The sequence below is a fragment of the Balearica regulorum genome, chromosome 2 (assembly GCF_011004875.1).
Source record: "Balearica regulorum gibbericeps isolate bBalReg1 chromosome 2, bBalReg1.pri, whole genome shotgun sequence".
Taxonomy (NCBI): Eukaryota; Metazoa; Chordata; class Aves; order Gruiformes; family Gruidae; genus Balearica; species Balearica regulorum.
The window spans coordinates 13443528-13466721 of NC_046185.1; the positions used below are offsets into that span (position 1 = coordinate 13443528).

At 46.3% G+C, this 23194-nt stretch overlaps 1 protein-coding gene across 7 annotated transcripts in view; it reads right to left on the reverse strand.

Annotated features, from left to right (window-relative positions):
• The window catches only part of ZHX2 (zinc fingers and homeoboxes 2), an 80202-nt gene that overhangs the window by 29972 nt on the left and 27036 nt on the right, over window positions 1-23194 (reverse strand). For 4 of the 7 annotated variants that reach the window (XM_075743408.1, XM_075743407.1, XM_075743401.1 and 1 more), the window contains exon 2: window positions 16399-16470. The exons of 2 other annotated variants lie outside the window; for them this stretch is intronic. The gene's annotated coding sequence lies outside the window, so the exon portion shown is untranslated. Of the gene's footprint in view, window positions 1-16398; window positions 16471-16918; window positions 16961-23194 lie in introns of those variants that run through there. One more of the 7 variants, XM_075743402.1, reaches the window with a different exon arrangement.

Genomic DNA, 23194 nt, shown 5'->3' on the forward strand with positions numbered 1-23194 from the left:
AGACAGATTTTACTCCTTGGAATAAATCAGCCTAACTGCTGAGGTTAACATCTTCAGACCAATGCATAAAAGCAGAAGACCCGGCTGAGGAAATTCAGCACTGGCTAATTCATCCTTTAGAAAGGACAAAAAACAGCCATTCCATCCCAGCACACCAAGTTTGTTCCTTTGAAGGCGAAACAATTTCATGTTGGTATCAGATGGCAGGAACTGGGAAAAAAAAAAAAAACAAAACCCAAACCAAAAACCCAAACCCTTTCCAGACTGCCCTGAGGTATCTTTTCAGGGCTTCAAATGCTGAACAACAGGATAGCCCCCATGGTCCATCAAGCTTGCAGCAAACTGATGTGAAAGGCATCCTTCCCTGTTCACTACTTGGCATGGTGGCTCAGCACCACTGCTCACCCCATGTCTCCTGCCCCAGATGTGCAGAGGGATACTGGGGCAGCAAAGTGGGAAGAGAACTACAAGTTATTTAACCCATCAAAAGGATCCATGCTTCACATTTCAGAGGAACTAAAGCACTGCCTGAGGCTTGCATAAACAAAAATATTATCGCCACCCCCAAAATTCACACAGCGAAACCCCACCAAAAGGCATAGTACGAGAGAAAGAGTGGGGAAAAAAGTGCAATGAGATTTCATTCAGATCTGAAGAAAGAAATCAAGAGGGTGTTAGTGAGGGAAAAAAGTCTTTCCTCCTTGGACAACCACATTTCAACATGCAGGCGCATACACACAAGATGTATATCAAGCCATACAAAACCAGCACATGACATCGCTGTTTCCTTAGGGTGTAAATAGCACCAGGAAAGGAACACCTTTGAACCCAGCCCTCTGTTTGCTTCCAGTCCCAAGTGACTCAAAAGAAGGGCTGTCTGAAGATGCTCAGTAGCAGGTCAATCTTTCCCAGCAGGTAGGAGAGCTATAAATCAATCACTTTAAAATAAAAAAACAACAAAAAACCCTGAGGCTGACTGGGAAGAAGTAAAATTGGGTGGAAAAAAAGGGTAAAGATGAAAAGCACCTGTAATCTCTTTAATGCAGCACTGAAGTTCTTATGAAGAGAAAGCACAGAAGTGATAAGAAAAGGAGAAAAAGGAAAAGAAGAAAGCAGCCCATTGACACCAGCTACAGATATTTTTTTTAATGGGTATTAGGTCAGTAGGGCATTTTCCACCTGCCCTGCTTAAACCAGAGCTTTGATGATGTTACATGTGTGATTTCAATACAGCATTTATCCTGGTTGGGCCGTAAGTTTATTTTGTGCATGTGCATGGATGATAGCACAGGGTTTTCCTGAGGGGAAGAAGGGAAGGAGGGTGATTTGTAGGCAGATGATGAAAACAGCAGGTGATGGGTTGCACCTCAAGTGGTTTTTGGGTTGCTGCAAGGGGAAAGGGGGAGAAAGAATAGGCAGGAGCAAAGGGCTACAAGGACTTGGAGAGAAGGGAAGAGAAGAACAGTAAGAAACAGCTTTGCCCTCAGCCTCCTGAATTCAGGTCAAATGGCCAAAAGGCCAACCTTGCTGCTGCCAAATTCCACCTCACAGGGGCATCTTCCTTCTACCAGCGGAGCTCTGGTCAGGGGCTCCAGGCTTTCCTCTCCCATGCTGAATGCACAGGAGCTGCAACGCCCCCTCACTCCTGCCCAATTTTTAGCACAACCTACAGGCATGCCCATCTCAACTCTGAAGGCTCAGCATGTTGGCCAAGGCAGCAATGATAAAACACATTCTTTGCTATACTTTCGCTAGCAATTTGTATCTACAGATAGATGAAGACACCCCAGGCTTCCTCTGTCAAAAAGACTACAGAATAGGAAAGATCACAAATCCACATTCTGCTTTTCATTTGAATTCCACAGTGCTCTTCCAATCTAATTCAATAAGGACTGTGTAAACAGACTGGAGCCCATAAAAGTTCCCACTGATTTAGCCACTTGACTAACACAGTGGAAGTTAAAGAACTTTAGTTAGAAGCTGAAGTCAACATTTAAAACAAAGGCTAGGGATAGACTGAGCTGATTTGGAAACTGGCTTTCAGAAAACCCTACCCTACAATCTTAACAATCTCTTAAGTTTAATTACCACAGCTTTAGGATAGGTTACCATAGTTAGACTAGACCATACTTTTTCTTAAGCTGCAAAAGATCCCTGGAGAACACCACCTTTTGTGCCAGCACTGATCTGCTATACATTAACTGCATGCAATACACTTAACTGCATGCGATGGCTTTTAGTTGAATATATCCTATAAACCCAAAACAAGCCCAGAGAATCTTTTTCTGTCCATCACAACACACGCAGCAGCATTACCCAAAACGGTCACTGTTTCAGGAGACCCAAAGACTTGAAGAACTGCTAGGAGACATGAAGAACAAAGACATCCATATCTCTACGGACAATCTCCACCACATGCAGCACAGGTGTAGTGATGCTACAGATGGATGGTGCACGGATTCACTTTGCCCTTGGGTAGGTGAAGTTGGGGTAGGAAAAAGGCACTCAAGACCCAACAAGAAGCTTAACATTCACAAGTTGCTGTAAGAACAACCAAGGGGTTAATTTCCAGTGGTTTTACTTTACAAGGGGCAAGATAGAAATGGGGATACATTTTCAAATTTAATTTTACATTCCCCAAGGATTATATTCCAGGAAATTACTCTGTTATGTGCATATTGTTACTGCATGACATTTTGGTCCCATTATCTCAGACTCTTTTTGGCATGTATGTCAGATGTGATTCACCATATGTTTAATGACATGCAACACACTGGTTCAAATATATCCTACTAATGCAACAAGCCATGAGAACCTTTATTTTCTTATGCTTCAAGTTACAACTTAACTCAGAAATGCCTCCGTTAGTCACACAGTCCTCATCCAATTTTAGGATCTCCCATGTAGATTTTATGGAACTTTAAACAACAAAAGAAAACCTCCCGAGACAGATAAAACTGCTTTTCATAAATTTGAAAAAAAGACAGGATACAGTTTAACTGTTAGCACTAGAAATGTCCTAATACCTTCTGCAGCATTTTTGAGCTATTCATGTAAAGTGGTTTCTCTGTATGATTATTAGGCAGGATTTTTATAGCAAGAATGTTTTCCCAGATCAATAGCTTTTTCCCCAGTCGCTTCAGTGCTACAAAACCAAACAAGCCCCAATGCCTGTCCCAAAAAGTTCATACACTATTTCCTTGCTCAAAGGGGAGTTAGAAGGATTATCAGCTGTAAATTGCTTTGAAGGTAAAAAAAACCCAAAACAAAAACCATAAGTGCTAAATATTGCTGTCTCCATGAGTCAACGCATACTCTTCAAAACTCTCTACTAACCATTTATACTATGATAAAAATAGCAATTTTCAGAAATAAGCTAGATGCTCTACAATCGGTGGCTCAGGAACAAGAGGCAACACCAAGCGTTACTGTCTCTGACAATAGCCCCTTGCAGGCAAATGTGTTTTAAGGTTAAACCGAACAAATTTCAACTCATAGAATCAGACAAGTTTTGTTCAATCCCTTTGATCCAACAAAGGCAAAGAGCCGAGCGTGCTTCTACCCTGCAGAGGGCAAAGAGCAAGTGGTGTCCACCAGAATGACATCAACCTTCGCGAAGAGGGGACCACCACCTGGACTCCCTACGAAACACATCTCACCTTGAGTTAACTGCTGCTGTGCTGATGGTGCACAAAGCAATCTGGCACCCAGCCTCTGCCGAAGAGGGTCTCGGATAAGTAGCAGAAGAGGAATACCAGTCACCTCCAGTAACGCACACAGGAAAGGATGCACAGCCAGCAGTGTGCGTGGATCTAGCCATGTTACCAGTCATCCTTTTGACCAAGTAAGAAAAAAATCCACCAAATTCACTCACAGGAATAAAAGCCCCCCCTGCCCCGAGCTTCCAATTGCCTGGAATAAAATCCAGCCTTTGTAAAGCAGCCACAGACTAATTTTCAGATGTGTCCAGTACCCAAATCTCCAAGCAATTTAATGGGACCCTCAGTTGTTCAATGTCCAGGGAAGAGGACAGTCCTTCGCGCGGTTCACATAGGTGTCTGACACAGCACTGGCAGGTAAACCCCAGCAAATATGCCAGCTATGATGTTATCTGGGTCTGTGCTGACATTCCAGCCAAGGCTTCCACTGGCGGGAAGAGCAAAGGGAAACACAAGGACACTCACCAAGGTCTTTACGCAACACCACGGCTACTCTTGCCAAAGGAAAAGGGTTGACTGGCTCCTTCACTCAAATAGGTAAGGTGCTGTCTAAAACAGAGCACAGCTAATTACTTGAAGTTTTTGAATGTCACTGCCTCCTGGGAGGTGACACCAGGGATTGTCCCTCCTTGTGAGGCTCTCAGGACTGAGTGTTGAAGGAAGAGCAGAGTGGCACTGGACAGTGCCAGCAAGACTCATCCTGCTAGAGCCTCCTGAAAAGCAAGAGTGAGACAATTGCTAGTAGCTGATGAGGCTGCACAAAAAAAAAAAAAAAAAAAAAAAAAGAAAAGGGTAGTTTCTCCCCCAGAACAGGCCTGGCACCGAACAGTGGCAGTGATGACACAAAACGTGAGCATGCTGTAATGCTCAATGCGCCCCAGGAGCCTCTGCCTCAGCGGACACTACACCAGGCTCAGAGGCGACCACAGACATGCATTGCAGGGGGCAAGAACTGATGCATTTTGAAATCATCATTTATTGCAACATTTTGCACAAAAGCAGCATGTTTTAAGGGAGGCTTTCGCTAGCCAGTGGGTGGTTGGTGTGGTGTCACCTTGGCACTCAGGGTGTTCGGAAGGGGTCTTGGAAAGGGACTCTGCAATTTTCCAGCAGCTGTTGCGCTATCAATGCCGTACATCGCTCAGAGCTCATTGCGTTGATGTTACCGCCGCTAAATTTACAGGCACATGTTTCAGTCCAGACGAGGACACGACACCTGAGCCCAGTGCTCTGTCCCACTGACACATCCCAGAGCACAGTAAATTGAAACTGTTGCTTCTCATCTTAAAAACCTCAGTCAACACATATCTATGACTGGCCACAGATCTGATGGGGCACAGCAATGTATTTGCTGGGAGACAAGTGACACATTGTAGAAGCCAGGTGTCAGCAGCAGGGACTGTGATTTGCAGGGGTAATTCACCAACTAAACCTACTAGTTTGTTCGGGGTTTTTGGGTTGGCGGTTTGATTTTTTTTTTTTTTTTAGAGTTTGCTAAGCGAGTGGCACTTTTTTTTTTTTTTAATATTGTCCAGTAGCACAGTAAGCCCCCTCCTGCAGACCCAGCACCTCTGAGCGAGGAAAACACGGACAGATAAGCAGAGAGAGGTGCTGGGCAGGTATGGAGCTGAGCCTCCATGAGCCTGAAGCAAACCAACACACTGAAATGATCACACAGCTCCGTTGCCTGTAACTGCTGCGTTACACAGCACTCCTAACCTGGGGATGCTGCTTGGAGCTGCAGCCTAGAAACTGTCCACCCTTATAAATGAGATTTTTTCATGTTTATTCCTTTTGCAACTAGCTTACGAGGCTCTCAAAATACCTTTGAGAGCTATTTGCTATTCAAATGCTCTTTTGGAGTCACCTACTGCTCTACCAAAAACCAAGAGCAGCTAAAACACTATTTACTTCCCCGCTGCCACAACAGCGGCTGTTTGGAGGTCACCATCTCCCTCCTCTCCATTTATCGTGTCCCTGAGCACGCAACCGTGCATGGACCACATACGCCGCAACTGCAGAGCGGTGTTGGGGCCATCTCGGGGGCTGAGCAAAGAATTTTTTTCACCTGGTTGGCCTCAGGCTTAAGGACACATTGGAGCTGTTCTCTGCTGGGAAGGGAGATGTGCATCGTCATCCCCTCGTGCATGCCCATGCCACCACCGTGGGCACACACTACGTGCCAGGGGACGCAAACCCGACCCCCAGCCTGCACTGTCTGCTTCCTATGCTCAAAACCCCTCTCCAGGATCCCCGAAGGTGATGTATGTTGTGGCAGGTGCTGACAGCTTTATACTACTTCTAACATACAGGGCTTACCTCCGATTTCACTGCCACCTCCAGCAGTCAAGGCTAGTGCAATGCTAACGTATGCAGTCAGGAGTCCATCCAAATGACACAACTACTCAGCCAAACTAGATTGGAAAGAGATGCTCAGAGATCCTCGTGACACAGACAAAATGCACCCTTAAGGTTTTCACAGACAGCAAAGTAAGATGCTTGGATCTTCTCTTACAAAAAAAATGGCACAATTTCTATAGTAACAGACCAAAAAAACTTATTGCTGCAACAGGCAGCACTACATATTATGTGACTGCTGCAGAAGTTTCTTTCCTTTCGATAACACACAACAAAAGGAGCATATTTGTAATGAAGCAATCCCTATTAAGGGTGCACTCTCCTCCTCCCTGCAGGCACACACAAAAGGGCTGCTTCTCACCTACTCACAGGTGCTTTCTCCAAGCGCCTTGGGAGTTATTTTTACAGGGGCTGATCCTGGCTCATTGAAGTCCTCCAAAATTTTTCTACCAACTCCAGCAGAAGCAAGATCAAAGAAGAAAGCTGCTCCTTCTCTGCACTCCTCCAGTATCAGAGAGATAGCCTGTCCATGGCCACTCAGTGGGCTCTTTTACCTAAGGGAAAACCATCAGAGAGCAAGGTCACATCAAGATGGGGATCCACTGAATGCTTTACAACAGAGCTAAAAAAACCCCAGCTGCTCCTCTTTGTATTTACATAGTATATAATAATTAATATATAATAGATACAATTATATAAATATTTATTATACATAACATAAAATGTATTTATATATAACTACAATAAATGCAAGACCATTCTTCATCCTGCTGCTCCTCCTGTAGCAGATCCTGAGCACTACACGCTCCCTTCCTACACACACACTCATGGCAGCATCTGAAACCCAGCCGCCCCAAGCCGTTTGATTCATCCATAGCAAGCCTGGCTGAATTTCACAGCGCAGCAAATGCAGTTACAGTCTGGTTTGAGGCGTGCAAGCAGAAGACCGTGCTCGGAGAAGTGCAGACAGGAAACATGCCAGATTGTTTATACCTGAGTCATGACTAACGTTGACAGTGAAAAACGAGACAATTCAGAGACCACTACTGTGCTCAGTGCGGATGTGATGCTCTCCCCTACCTCCACCAACAGCAAAGTTGGGACTAAGCACACTTTACTTGTGCAAATTTCACAGTTGCAGCACATGAAATTATTTGCTATGCAAAGCACGTGATACTCACCCCCCATTGCATTTGCTGGGTTAGGAGACAGGAGCGTGTTTTCCAATACACGAGCAGACTCACAGGTTTAAGTGCTCCTGCTTTTAGGGTATCAAGCTCCCTGATTTCCAACAGACACCCTAGCCAAGTGAGCAGCCAGAGGACAACACTACCAAAAACAACTGGTGGCAGCAGAAGACAAAGGAAAGGTCTGGGGCAGGCAGAGATGGAAAGCTCCAGGAAATTTCATTGTGATTTCTGACATTTCCCATCTCCCTCCTTTCAATTCACCCAACTCACTATTCCATTCCTTGATGTCCTTGCTTACCAGGCAGACATGGATGTAGCAGCACGTGTTTTAAATCAACTGAGACCAGTTAAGAGGAAAGCTAGGAAAGCCTGGGTTAGCTTTAAGCACAAAGGAGTGAGGGTTTGGGCAAGGGGAAGAGACCCCATGCTCTGTTACATGAGGACTTGGAACAGATCACTGACTTGCAATACAAAGTGCGTGCATGGATCCTAAACCACCATAAAAGAAGGGCCCTCGGGCTTAATTTTGGGTAGTTCTTGTTACTGCAATATCTCTGAGCACTCTTCAGGAGAGATGTGCCCTTTGCTCCCACGCAGGGCTTTTTGCCAGCTTGGATCCACCCCTATCCTCAGGGGTGGGAAAGTCAGACCTGCCAGAGTGCATGCTGTGCCTCTCCAGAGGACATGCCAGTCCCAACTTACTGTACACTGAAAGCCTACATAGTGCATTGGATCTCCGTACACCCTTACAAGGAAGCTGAGCTAGGGACCCAGCAATTAAACTCTTTTACACCAGTCTATGTTTGCAGTGGAGCCTTTATTTCCTCTTACAAGTCACATTTCAGCTTTTCCAGTACAACTTTAGTGCACACCGACCCAAACAAGAATATAGGCTCTCATCTCTACTTCTCCCTCCTGAAGAACCTGATTTTTCCCGCTTGGGAGCCATTTTCCAGGGTAAATCCGACAAGCCTGACCTGCCAGCCACCACGGCACTAGGGAGCCACGCACATCAGGGATTCCCCAAATCGCTCACCACCGGGTCTGCCCCACCGCACAGGCTCCTGGCACGGCCATCCCTCTCCAACAGCCCACTGCTCACCTCTGTGCCACCTCCGCTCAGGGATGGCGGTGCTCCTGACCTTCCCTTTTCTCCCATCTGCTCTACTGTCTGTATTTTAGCGATTGGCGATCTCTCTCACCCATAAACCAGGGGCATTTCTCCTACACCCCAGCAGGATCACTATCCTGCAGCATTTTTCTCTGTATCCTTCTCAAAATTTGGGCGCAAAATGAAAATTTCAGGTAGAAACGTTACTTCTCTGCCTTCTCACCACAATTCCCATTTCAGCTACCTCACCCTCCACCCCGTAATAGCCAAAAGCATTGCTCCTCAGACCCCCACTCGTGTAAATCGCCATCACCAAACCCTTTCCACCTCCTTCCAGAGAGCAGCTCCGCACCTCCCCTTGGTCAGGGCGTTCAGTTCAAACCTCTCAGCCCCCCTCACCCCTCTGAGGTGGCCTGATCACATGTGTTAACGTAGCGGCGCTCGCCTCCTCCGCTCCACCGGCAATGCCAGTTTCATCATCTGCTTGTCAGCTTCCCCCACAACAGTGACTGCTGGTCCCTCCACGCTGCCCCTTCGGTACAGCAGGACCTCCTGCCATCCGACTGCAAAACCCATCCTGGCTGCTGCCTTGCAAGCCTCATGGGCACCCATGTTTGCTATGAAACCAGTCAAATTTTGTCAGTACTTTTCCACTCCTAACTGGTAGGAAATAAAAGGATTCTTTCCCAGACCTCTTTGGAACCAGCTGCTGACCTGGTGGCCCCGAGCACACACTGCCCTACTACCTCCTGCGCTTATCACTGTCCCCCCAGAGACCCTGCTCCCATCACAGCTCCCACTGCATCCCAAGATCGCCTTTGGACTCCTTGAGGTTGCCATCAGCTAGCAGAGGGGTTTAAACAGAGCCCAAAACACTTAGCATATCAAGAGGCATGGGATGCAACTCAGAAGGATGCTTTAAAAAACCACCTAACACACCCATACCATCTGCAATACAGCAATATTATTATTGCTGCAGTAATAATTTGGTTGCAACAGCACACCTTCAGCATAAATAGGAAGGAAAGCCTTAGTGCTCTTCCTGGCCTGCTAGAAGAGTTTAGGCAAACCTTTTGCACCTTAGTTTACATGCCTGAAGACTGGGTTTGCATCTCCCCCTGAGCTGTTTAACCCTGGATGCCCATCAGTGAGCAATGCGAGGCAGAAATTAGCTGAGCTGCTTTGGAAGGGGGACCCGACACTGCATGACCAGGGCAGTGTAACGATTGAGGACATCCTCCAGACTGGGACACCATTATGGATCACCTATAGAAATGGATACAGAAGATCTTTGATGCAGGATGGCACTTCTCTTGCCTAATTTTTCCTATCTAACTTATGGCTCAGTGTGACTGGGGAGGGACCAGTAACTAAGGGTTACTGCATCCTGTCTCAAACATCTGTCCTAAAACAGGCTGAAACATCTCTGCAAATGGTGCAGTCTCTCAACTGCTCTGAGAAGTGGCAAGACAGCTACCACAGAATAAAACTGCTTAACTGCTAGGCAGCCAGGGCGACACACATCCTAGTCCATCTCTACTGGTCTACCTTCCTCTGTTTATGAGATGGGATAACATCTCTCCCATGTGGGAGAGCAAGAGACTCAGCGCATCAATCCCAGGGACCTGGCGAGACACCACGGTGACACGTGATGGAGGTTCATACAGTCTCAGACTCCTCTGCGTAAGTCAAAACACTCAACAGCCTTCCCATCCCTTCAGGAAATAAAGGTGTTACCTCCCAAATAAGGTTTCAGTACAATATTAAGGAATGCAATGTGAATAGAGACAAAGTGCAATACTGAAGTGAATCACAGAAAATAGGGGCTGGAAGGGAATCCCATGAGAGCGACACATTTATTTCATTATTATATCACAGATGACATTAAGTATCCACCAAGTCCCTCAAGGCAGAATTTTTGCATAAAAAGCATCCCCATTTACCAAGCATGATAGAACCTGCAACTGTTCTATAAATAAAGGGTATTTACAAAGAGAGCTGTTAAATATTTATTTTTCTCTGGAGACCGAGTTCTCTGTTCATTTGTCTCTGTTGTAGAATCATTCAGTATCAGGGAGCAGAGAAGCTCACCTAAAAAAAGACTAGGAACCAGTCCAGAGCCTGATCTGGACACAGCACCAGCCTCCTCTACAAGCTGGTGAGGAAAAAGCATCCAACCTGACACAGAGGGAACATGAAGCAAACAAAATGGGAATGATCTCATCCGGCAAGCAAAGGTAGAAGAAGGAACGCCAGCGACAAAGCAGCGATTAATAAATGCTATCATACCACTCTGTCCTTATAGAGCTGGCTTGGCGTTATACATTAAAGAAGTGACAACCTTCAATTGTTAAGAGTAACTGCAGATTTATATTACACTTGCTTTGTGTCAAGGGAACAAGTATACATTTTCCTCAACTAAAAAATTAGTGATTTTTTTTTTCCCCCCTTTTTTTTTTGGAAGCTGACAGTTCTGGGAAGGGGGCGGGGGAGAAGGAAAAAGCAACCAGAAAAAACGTGGCTCTGAAATACACTTCACTGCTCACCCTTTGTAGTAGCAATTGTAATAGTTCTTACTCCAGCTTGCCAAAAGCTGAGTTTTAATTAAATATTAAAAAGCTATTTGTTAAAATAATGTTGCCATAGCAACTAGAGAAAGCTAAAATACCCTGGCATTTCTGACTCACAGCATATTAATCAACCACCAGCTATTATATAATGAGCACCCCCCTGCAAGTGCCCGCGGGAGCCGCGGCACCGAATGCCTGAACCCGCAGCCCCCGAGCCGGGCAGCGCTCACTGCTGGATCCTGCCCTCTGCGTGCTCGCTGCCTGCCCCCAGCTCAGCCAGGCCTGGGTAGCTACCCAGACTCAGCCCGGTAATCACGTGCCCAAATATTTTGCAGAAGCCACGCCAGAGCGCTCGGGGTTGGTACGTCCCCATGGGGGCACGAGGATGGCAGCTCCCTGTGTGCTCGCAGCAGTGAAGGGGCTCGGGCGGCTCCTTCCCAGTGAGCCCTGACTGCTCGCCTCCAGCGCTCGTCTCGCAAATGCAGTGCTCGCACCAGACCTGTTTCTGTAATATATTTCTTTTAAAATTATTGGAAATATTTCTTGCAGCAGGTGCCTTCCTACCATCAGGCCAACCATGCAAAACTCTGAAGGAGTGGAAATTAAACCTTGCAAAGGCAAACCAGGTCTGCCACTCACCCAGAATAGCTTATCTTACAGATTTAAAAAGCAAACAAAAAAAAGGCAAAAAGACACTCCCAAAACCCCCAACAAAACTTCCCCCAGCACATCTCATCCGCGACCAAACTGAAAAAACCCTTTGACACTCTCCATCCATGCACTGTGAGGATGGCAACAACCTCAGCCATCCAGCAATCAAACCAGCCTCTTCCATGGCTGACCCATGGCTGCTGCTGGCACCTGCTGCTGGCACTTGCTGCTGGACCTTGGAAGGCTTTTCCCCCGGGGACACAACTTGTGTTAGAGGCGGTGGGACTTCTTCCATCGCCTTTATCCATGCTGTGGCATCATCACGTGGTCTGCAATGATGGGAACAGCTGCAGGAGGGAGCTGAGGTCCAAAGCAATGTTGGCTTGGAGGAAGACAACTGGGAGGGAGAAGTGCAGCTGCATTGCTCAGATGGAGTCGGGGACAACCTTCCTCCCCCTCAACAACTCAAGTTTGTCCTTCTAAACCCTCCCACTCCTCTTTTTTTTCAAATGGAAAATAAATACCTAACCATGCAGTTATTAACCAAAAGGAATGTGATGAATATTACAGCATTTGTATGCCAGCTTTGGTTTCCTGCTGCTTTGTTTGGGTGTCACAGGCTGTGACTATGACAACCACAAGCAGTTATTGGACTGATGTCATTTGTGACATCATGCTTAATGGAAAAGAAAAGGAAGAAGAGACACTACCAAAAATAAGTATGGAACAAAACCTGCTTTGCCTCTTTAAGCACCATCAATTTCTGTCCATGGGGTAAGGTCCCGAAGGACCTGGAGAGCCAGGCAGCAGCAACCCTGTCCTTCCTGAAGTCCAGGCAGTGCCGAGTGCTGGGGAAAACCTGCCCTCTTGCCTAATGTCAACTGCGGAATGAACTGCCAGCTTGCCATCACACTGAGAAAATCTCCTCACCATTTTCCAGCTGGGAACCACCAGCATGATCCAAAGTCTAAGCCTAGCTTCCAGGTCCGAGACAAAGGTGGCAATTGAGACTTTTGGCTAAGCCTCATCTCTCCTGGCTAAGTTTCTCCTGCTCTCCAACCAGCTTCTCCTCCCCATCTCTATTCTTCAGTTATTTTCCCCTTTTTAAAAATAAAATGCAGTCTGCCCAACATTTCCAGACAGTTACCTGACTGAGCACGGGGGAAACCTGCATTGATTTTGTGAGGAGTGCACTGTTTGGAGAGGTGGCTTTTCTGGTGACAAGTACAAGTGATCATTTCAGCCTTTAGGGGCTGCCCCACCTGGAGCCCAATCTCTTGCCCCACATAAGAGCAAGGACGCAGCATCGTTCCTGCATTTCACAAAGCCGTTACCGTACGCAGCGCTAGCACTCAGGACACACTGCTGTCAGAGCCCTTCTTTGCTTTGACAGAAAACATTTGCAAATTCACTGCTTGAGCTCCAAGTAATAAAAAAACCACAAAACCACAACCAAACCCAACACCCAAACCCTGAAGCCCCCAAACCCATCTAAATCATATCTGGTAGAGAACAGTCCACTGCAACAAGTATCTTCTTTATAGTTACACATCCAGAAGCCTTGACATAAACCAGTTATTTTTCCAAGTTACATTTCCTCAAGTTTTTCCAACACATAAAAAGTGCTTCTCAGACCTCCATGCTCTCCTGCCAGACCTGCTGTGCCTCTGCAGCCCAATGCTGCAGCCTGCCCTGGGCACCGCTGAGGCCCCCACTTGATCTGCAGCCAACCCATCCTCACCCCCAGTGTCCTGGGGTGGGAGAACAGCCACACCACCATGCTACAGCTGAAGATGCTTCTCCTCGACTGCATACAACCTGAAGGAAATCCTCATTCTGCATCCTCCCAGGGCTTGGTTCCCCACAAAGAGAGAGCTCTGCCTTGCACTGCCCAAAGAACAAAACTCCATCAGGGGGATCTTGCCCATAGACAAAGAGGGTATTGCTGTTAAACGGCAGAAGAGAGATACTGCCTTGCAAAGGGGAGGTGGATCAAAGCTCAACAGGTGAAGCAACTGCTGCTTGCAGCTCCCTCTTTGCTTGTCAACGTCCACAAGTGCACTGGAAGTGGCAGGAGCTCCCCAAACCAGCATCATCTCTGACCACTCTTAACACAGTGCATCAGCAGTTGGCCTAGTTTCCCTCTGTGTGTGCATCAGCTGGAACCACCCAAATCTCTCTGCACCTCTAGGAGCAGTCACAGGCAAGTTTCACCCTCTGGGTGCTGGGGGGCAAACAGAAAAAGGGTAATGGCAAAGAAGCCTCCTTTCCCCTCTCTCCATCAAATCTCTTCACGCTGAATGCCTGGTCCCGAAACGTTTTACAGGACAATATGGAAGGGGATGCAGAGAACGAACGTATAGGAATTGACCTCTTCCAGCCCTGGTTTCTCCCCGAGCTTCTTAGCAGGATGTAGTTTCTCGTTCAGCATCGCCCTACTGCGGCAATCTCACGCTCCCCAGTTCCTCACTCAGGCTTCTACCACACAGGTATACATACACCACAGCGGTAGGAGACAGATAAATGGGAATATACAGTCTCCTTTCACTGCTGAGCAACAACTGCATCTCACTACAATAATTTCAGAGCCATGCGAGACCATAAACAAGCTACCTGAGTGGCATCCAAGCAGCCTGCTCTTGTTTCTCTCTCACCCTCAACTCAGCTATAATATAACAGGTTTCCCAGAGAAGTTGTGGATGCCACCTCCCTGGAAGTGTCCAAGGCCAGGCTGGATGGGGCTTTGGGCAACCTGGTCTAGTGGAGGATGTCCCTGCCCATGGCAGGGGGGGTGGAACTGGATGGTCTTTGAGGTCCCTTCCAACCAAAACCATTCTATGATCTATCAGAGGCACCCATAGACTGCATGCTGCCCTTAGCATCGCTGCTTTGCTTTGAGTTCAGAACACAACATCTACCTGGGACTAGCAGTCCACCTTCAAAGAGCAGGAGCACATCCCTTTGCTTATTTGCAGTAGCAAAAGTAGCAAAAGTGCAGTAGGATACAGATTCATTAGGACCTCAGTACAGAGGCCAAATGTCAACACTGCCTACTTAACAGAAAAATAAAAAAAACAAGCAAACTTTGCTTTGAGACGAGCAAACAGCATTTCCAGTCTACGGATCTACTTTGAGATACACAGTACGTACAAGTGGCATCACTCTGCTGAATTTATTTGCCTAAACCAGTATGCGCTCTTCCCATCACTCCAGAGCCAACACACTGCATCCTGTGTGATGCTCTGTAAACGATGGACAAAAAATAAACCCCACAGCAAAATTAGCAGGTCTTGGGTGGCAGTTTAAACACCAAGGAGTTAGGAGAAAACATTTCTGATTCAAAGGGAGAATATGAACTATAGACCTTACTGAGGGAGGAACAATACAAAACACCATCATAATTTCACATTCCATTTCTCCCAGTAACCACACTCACTGCCAGTATCCTTCACCAGTTTCTGAAGGTTTGTTAGGTATTTATTAAGGACTTTTTACCACATCTTTACCAAACACTGATGGTCTCAGTTTCCCTCTTGTTAACAAAAACATAACCCTTTCTTTTTCCCAGGCTGAGTTCAATTTGGGGCTCTGTTCTGCTCTAGCCCAAATAGATTTGTGTTGCTGTAACAGAAAACAGGCTGTAAGCCACTGAAATAAAAATGGAAACAAAATTCTACTAACTTCCAAGTAACTACAGATTTCTATCACTACAGAACAGGGTAAAAATGGGATGAAAGTTGGGCTGATTTTAAAAACCTCAGAAACCCCCTCCCTATCCAACCCCTCTGTTAAGAATATTTACTTACAGAAAAGCAGTGAAGCCCAAAGCAACAGCATCCAAACTCCCAATCCAAATTTTAGTGCTGTGATCCCCACTAGCACCAGTACAGAGGAGCTGCCCCAGAAGTCGATACTGTGCCAGCCATGCAGCCAGAAGCTCCAGCCGGAGCTCATGGATGCTGATCTTGTGCAGCCCCAGCTCTTCCACCTGGAGAGCTGCAAACCAGCCACAGCTGCTGGGAAATCACAGCCCAGGTCCTTTACAACACAGGGGAAAAGGCCATAGTGTAGCTGCTCCTTAAGTGTATATATATATGTGTAATATATATTTTATATATTTTGTATATATTATATATGTGTATCATATATATGTATATATATTATATATTTTGTATATATTATATATGTACTTTTATATACATACAAAAAAGCTCCTGGTCAAGCTGCTTTGGAACATGGGAGGGAGCCAAACATACAGGTGTTCCCCCATGGTGTAAAAGATCCTCCAAAGTTATTTTACCAGATGAGGGAAGAGCTAAATATTGGATAGTTTTCTGTTTTGATGATCGGGCTGGGTGCTGTGCACACACAGAAAAAAACCTCATGGCAAATCTGTGCTCTTCTCCCCTTTCAAAAGACACAAGCTTTCTTCGTGAGGAATGCCTTGCCTCAACTCTCCAGCAAGATTTTCAATGGCTGGTGGAGCTTGGAAACAACAAACAAGCTTCAGATGGTGTTAATGGTCTATTCTGTTGACCATATTCTCAGTTAAATGCATTCATGTGGTTCGTATCTGCAGCGAGATAATTATTCAGCCTATGTGGTAATACAATGCTGACTTTATTTTCTGGGTTGCAAAAAGGTGCCAAAGGCATACAACTGGTTTCAAAAGACTGGATTTACTTGCTGTAAACATTTCTTAAAGTATCTTTTTTAAAAAAAAACTAAAAACCTTCCTCCTGTTTGAGTAGGCTTGGGTTTCTCATTTAAAGGAAAATAGAAAAAAAAAAGCTACTCACAGCACTGTACTTCTTACATCCTGGGAATCTCAGTACTTACACCTCTCTGAAGGTGAGCACAACTTCTGATACCTACAAAAGAGGGAAAAGCAATGTAAGTCAGAGAAAAAAAAAAAGGAGAAAATAGCAGCCATCCCTTCCACTCTCTGACTGGCAATTTAGTTTTTTCACCAGCACGCGGGAATGCTGACTGACAGGAATTGCAGCAATTCCCTTTTCCACTGACCGCCACGGACAGAAGCAGAATTTGAAAGATTTGGTGCTCCAGCTCTGTTACAGTAACGTGATGAACCTTGGGGGCCTCTTGGGGAAAAAAAAAAATCTACATTTCTTAGGCCAAGCAGACAGTGGAAAGCACTCACACACTGATGTCCAAAGATATCGCCACTGCGGTTCAGACTGGAAATACCCACAAAACATCTGCTGTAGCAGACACGTAGCAGAACAAGCTTTGTTTGGTTACTGGGAACTTCAACAAAATGCCATCAAAATTGCCTTTCTCCTCCTTAAAGGGACTCACCTGCTGTGTCCCAAAGCTACAGTTGGCTTTCCTCATTTTTGTCTTTTTTTTTTCCTACCAAGAAGGAGAGGAAGATTTAGCTTCAGCAACTATAAGAGCAGAACTGATATAAAAAATTTCCCCGTTTTGCCGCAGCTGTATACACACTTGAAAAACACCACACCTGTAGGTCTGCAAAGAATAGGTAAAGGGAAAATAAACGGCCATGGGACCACCCTGAATAGAAGAAATACATGCAGCAAAACACCCTGCTACTCTCTCAAGAAAAGAGGCAGAAGCTTATCGATTGCTTCAGCAGCACCAAGAGCACAACTTGCATTTTCAGCTCAAGCTGAAGAATTTGAGTTTGAAACTTCATGCTCTTGTTATCTGGCCAGAAGAAGGTCAGCCGGCAAACCCGAAAGAAATCACTCAAGAGTCTTTTGCTCCTTCCCAGCAGGTTAGGAAGATTTTTGTTGGCTCTTTTCAAAGGAAGATACGACTTGATTTCCTGAAAGAGCATCATGACTATGGAGGAGCTGGGAGGCCAGGAGCTGTTACACAAGCAAAACCATTTTTTAAGAGCTTACAACAGAAAAAGCTGGATGTTTATTCACAGATAAAAGGGAAGTTACTTCCCGCTTTGCTGTCTTGGAGTAAGGCAAAAAATGGTTGTCTCACTGAATTGTAAAAGAAAAATAAACACACAGGATACCCGCAGATTTTGTGCTATTTACACCTCCACCTCTTTTTGGACTCAGCAGGCTGCCTTCTGCTGCCCTTCCTCCCTCTTTTGGGTCAAATCCTCCATTCTCCCATCATAGGCTGCAAGCTCAGGGCTGAGCAGTTTCTGTATTTAATGGGCTCAGTCCAGTTATCTTACACCAAATCCACTATCTGAAATCCTGTCTTCTCAGTACTGTGTCTATCATGCAAAAGTGACCCTACATCTTGCCAATAAGGATCAGAACCACCTCTACGAATAAAACACTTTTAAAGAACAACAAAATTGCCTATAGTGCAACACAGCCCTGTCTTTCCCCTTATCTCTAACTTCTGCTTAGAAAGTCAATTAAAATAAATATGTACGTATGGTGCTGTCGATTCTTATGACCGTATAATGAGCCTCACCATTTTTGGTGCTTTTCCTAAAGATCCAGCTGGTGAAATTTCTGTGAGGATCCCCACTTTAGGAAACATAAAGCAGGAAGAAATCTCCAGGGTTATTAAATGCAGTCCCTTGGTGTTGTGCTCGCACTGCACAATCCTCTTCAGAAAGTATGCAAAAAGTTTCTACCCCTTGTGGCTACGAGAATATGATTTGAGTTTAATGTAACAGCTCAGAAACAAGTTGGCTATATATATATACACATGCATATACATACATATTTCAGATCTTTTAAACAATTTCATGGTTCTGGGAGATCTGCTACCGCTTTTGAAAGCCTGGACTTAGGCAATAGTGAAACGAAGGAGTCACAACCACGGTTCATACAGAAACGTCAAATTTTTTGCAACAGGTAGGTAATTACTAATGAAAAGAAAACTCTTGCCTGGGTTTGTTCATCCTGAGCATCCCTGTGTGGGCAGCTCTTGAGTAGCCTCCTGTGGGGGCACGCTTACTCCAAGCCAGCTCAAGGCAGGGGAAGCAGCTCTCCTTGTACGATAGCATCACTTCCCTGAAATGCATCACAACTCCAGGATCAGGCAAATTCAGACCAGACCTCTCCACTCCACAGGAGAGCATTCATGTCCTCACCCACACGAGCCATGCCACGTAAACACCCGCAGAGTCATGGACAGGAACTGGTGAGATCTGTATCAGCTGGGTCCTGTGCAATGTCCTGGTGCGTACACGTACAAAACAGCCGACAGGTGATTTGTGAGTTACCACACACCACCTGGTTTACAGAAATTGCCTCTGTGTGTGTACGTAGCCTGCAGCAGGCAGAGGATAACTCCAGCTACTCCAGCCCTCCTTCATTCTCTGCACACCAAGCAGGAGACTCAGCCACCAGTCTGAGCCCTGCTTTGATATTCTAGACTATTTAAAAAAAAAGTTATGTCCCATGGCAAAACAAACCAAAATAAACAAAAATATTTTTGAAATACTTTTTTAAAGTATGAAACTTGATAAACACCAACACTCCTCCTGGTTTCTGCAACCCAAACACTCCAGCACTAACTGCCTGAAAATGGGATTATTTTGCTTTGTTCACCATGAAATTTCTCCTGAAGTACAGATCGTCAAGATATCTTTAGTGAGCTAAAATGTAAATCTGGAGCTCCTGTTAGGGCGGGGAAGAGAAATAACAGTACTTTTTAGCTGCTTGACAGAAAAGTTCCTTTGAGACTCTCTCAACGTACAGAAATGATCAATTTTGCAAAAGAACATTTTACAGAGAGAAATGGAGTTAGGAGCCCTGAAAGCACTTGTTTTCCCTAGCTGTGCTTGAGACGAAGAAAAATAACCCCCAAACTCCTCCTGACCTCTTTTCACAGAATCACAGAATCACGGAATGATAGGATCGGAAGGAACCTCTGGAGATCATCAAGTCCAACCTCCCTGCTAAAGCAGGATCACCTAGAGCAGGTTGCACAGGATCGTGTCCAGGTGGGTTTTGAATATCTCCAGAGAAGGAGACTCCACAACCTCTCTGGGCAGCCTGTTCCAGTGCTCGGTCACCCTCAGAATGAAGAAGTTTTTCCTCATGTTCAAGTGGAACTTCCTGTGTTTCAGTTTGTGCCCATTGCCCCTTGTCCTGTTGTCAGGCACCACTGAAAAGAGTCCGGTGCCTTCCTCTTGACACCCGCCCTTTAGATATTACAAGTGTAAGAGAGATCCCCTCTCGGTCTTCTCTTCTCCAGGCTAAACAGACCCAGCTCTCTCGGCCTTTCCTCATACGAGAGATGCTCCAGTCCCCACATCATCTTTGTAGCCCTCCGCTGGACTCTCTCGAGTAATTCCCTTTCTTGAACTGGGGAGCCCAGAACTGGACACAGGAGTCCAGATGTGCCCTCACCAGGGCAGAGTAGAGGGGGAGGATAATCTCCCTCTACCTGCTGGCCATGCTCTTCTGAATACACCCCAGGATACCATTGGCTGCCTTGGCCACGAGGGGACATTGCTGGCTCATGGAGAGCTTCCTGTCCACCAGGACTCCCAGGTCCTTCTCTGCAGTGCTGCTTCCCAGCAGGACAACACCTAACCTGTACTGGTGTCTGGGGTTATTTCTCCCAAGGTGCAGGACCTTACACTTGTCTTTGTTGAATTTAATTTGTCTCCTCTCCGCCCAACTCTCCAGCCTGTCCAGATCTCACTGAATGGCAGCGCAGCCTTCTGGTGTATCAGCCACTCCTCCCAGTTTTGTATCGCCAGCAAACTCTGTCCCTTTGTCCAGGCCGTTGATGAATATGTTGAACAAGACCAGACCCAGTACTGACCCCTGGGGCACACCACTAGCTACAGGCCTCCAACTTGACTCTGCACCACTGGTCACAACCCTCTGAGCCCTGACATTCAGCCAGTTCTCAATCCACCTCACCATCCACTCATCCAACCCACACTTCCTAAGCTTACCCATGAGGATGTTATGGGAGATGGTGTCAAAAGCCTTGCTGAAGTCAAGGCAGACAACACTCACTGCCCTCCCCTCATCTACCCAGCCAGTCATGCCATCATTCCCCTTGGTGAATACATGCTGATCACTCCTGATAACCTTCTTTTCCTCCACATGCTTAGAGATGACATCCAGAATGAATGATTCCTGAAAGATGCCCACTTGGTGGCTTAAACCCTGCTGCTGGTCAGCTGAAAGCATCGCCATGGAGCAGGTTGTGCCCCTAGTGCCAACGCTCCACAGCCCCACAAGGCTTTAGTGCTTCCCACCAGCACTGCCGGTGACCCATCCCCATCGCCTGCCTGCCCCAATGCCCAAAATTTGGTGGGACAAGGAATAGGTCAGGCCAAACTTTCTTCATCAAGCTAACAAACCCTGGGATGCTACTTTCCTCCACTGCTGGCTCAGCGAGGCAGGAATATGGCAAGGCTGGGGTGCAGGCTGATGCACTGGCAGCCGCCTGCCATATCCCCCCTCCTCACCCCCCAGCATTTGTATGGTACTAGGCATTTATTAACTTTTCAGTCTAGCTTATACCTAGATTTCCCTAAAAACTACCATGATCAAAATTACCACCTTAGTGATCTGAATTACTTCTAACACTAGACTAGAAATGCCTTCTATTGAATTAAATATGCACAGCTGTGTCGGAAATGGGGGGTTTGCAGCCTGCAGATTGCAGACTGTTATTACAGCATGATTAGCAGATACAAGCATTCCTGAAAGTCGTCTGTATCCACACACTGAAAATCCCAGTTATCCCAGCAGATCACGAGCGCCCCAAAGGCTCCCAGCTGCCGGTCCGATCCTCGTTAAACATTCACCAAACCTGGCTGACTTCAGCGCAAGGGAGTAACATGCTCATGAGCATCCTTCACTTCAACACCTTTTTATAAAGCTAATAAAATTATCCCATCCCTACCCCCATCCCTAAGACAAATGCATAAAACACAAATCCAGAGTTTCCATTTAATACCTAAATATGTGGTGAAAAAGCCAATAAAAAACCCAGAAGTGCTCTGAGGTCTCTGTGTTAGCACACACCCCCCCTGTGTGGATGGTGATGCTCGGAGTGGCCCAGGGATATCCCCTGTACCTCTCCATCCCCAGCAGTCTTACGCGCAGCCCACTCAGTGCCCAGCCACCTTTCTTAACCTTTCGAACAAAGCTGAAACGGAGATGGGTATTTCCACCCCACAGCAGCTGATGATGGCAGCCCCGACGTTCCCCAGGAAAGCCACCAGTGCCAACCTGGAAAACAGAGAGTAGGAGGCTCCTGCCAAGGGTTGTCTTCTGCACCTTAGCAGTGTGACAACCACTTGCATGAGGTCTTAATCCACACTGAATCATTTGCACATATCCATGAGTGGAGGCTGACCTACAGAGTCACACCCGAGGCCACGGCACACTGCAGCTCTGCAGCCTTTACTTCCCCCACAAAAACTTCTATTAACTACAGGAATGAACCAAGCTCCTCTTTGCAACGCCTTCTTAATGCTACCAGTTGCTTTTGGAGATATTCAGAGTCATGAAAATAAGCAAAGACCAAATAAAAGCAAAAAGCTAATAAGCTATCTGGAAAAAAATAAAGGAAGACGTTTCCTAGGTTTAGGCAGATTTTCACTGTTACTGCAGCACTGTAACAGAAACTATTCCCCCTCTCTTAGAGCTTTAGAAGATTTCAGAAAACATGCTCTCTATCAGGATGAAATTAATCTTCTTACATCCCACCAGGCAGAAGCACGAGAGCGATGCTCTTGGGCAGTGGACATCTGAGCCAGGCAGACCGGGCAGCAGCCACTGAGGACACCTTCACCCGACTGCCACTCCCAGAGGACTGCTCCGACCTCTTGTCTGCAGGCTGCTGTGGATGGAGGGGCTGAGATGTGTCCATCCATAGATCTACTTGAAGCAGGTACCCTCCTGTAAGAAGATGTGGTTTGGCTGCTGGCAGCAGCTGCGGTTGGCCTCGGCTGCAAGGCAGGGCAGGAGCTGGCGAGAGTCCTGGCCTGGCTTCCCTGGCACTGGATGGACAGATGGACTGTGACTCTGCTGCTTCTCACCTCAGTGCTTTCTTAAAAAATATGCAACCAAACAACAACATTAACCCCCACGACCCCAGCGCAGGGGGATGTATCTATCTCCCGCATCTCCGCTCAGGTCGTGCAGCCTTTCTGCACCTCACTTTCCGTCGTTAACTCTAGTTCTTTGGGAAACAGAGAACGGAACCAAAATGAAAGAGAATGACAGAGCATTGCTCAAAGCAGATTATAATTACTTTTCAACACATCCCCCAGCTGCAGATGTCAGCACAGGAGAAAGGTATATTACTTTCTTTCCTATCTCCTTAACTGTTCTGAGTTTCCTTCAACAAATCAAAGTGTTTTCTTGAAGGGTGAGAAATCTCAGTCTCATATACTATTGGCAGGAAGGGCTTTAAAGCAAGGAGAAGAATGTTTGATGGCACAAGAAAATTCAACCAGAGAGAGCGCAATGTCCGATAGCATTCTGGCCAACAGAAAGTTCATCATTAATTGATTTGGCTTTTAATAGAGTTAAACTATTTCACATTATTCCTCTTAAACCTTGCATTTCAGACTGTCACCCTCTGGTTAGTTACCTACAAGACAAGGCACCAAAGGTTCGTCCATAGTAATAAACGTGTTGGAAAACAACT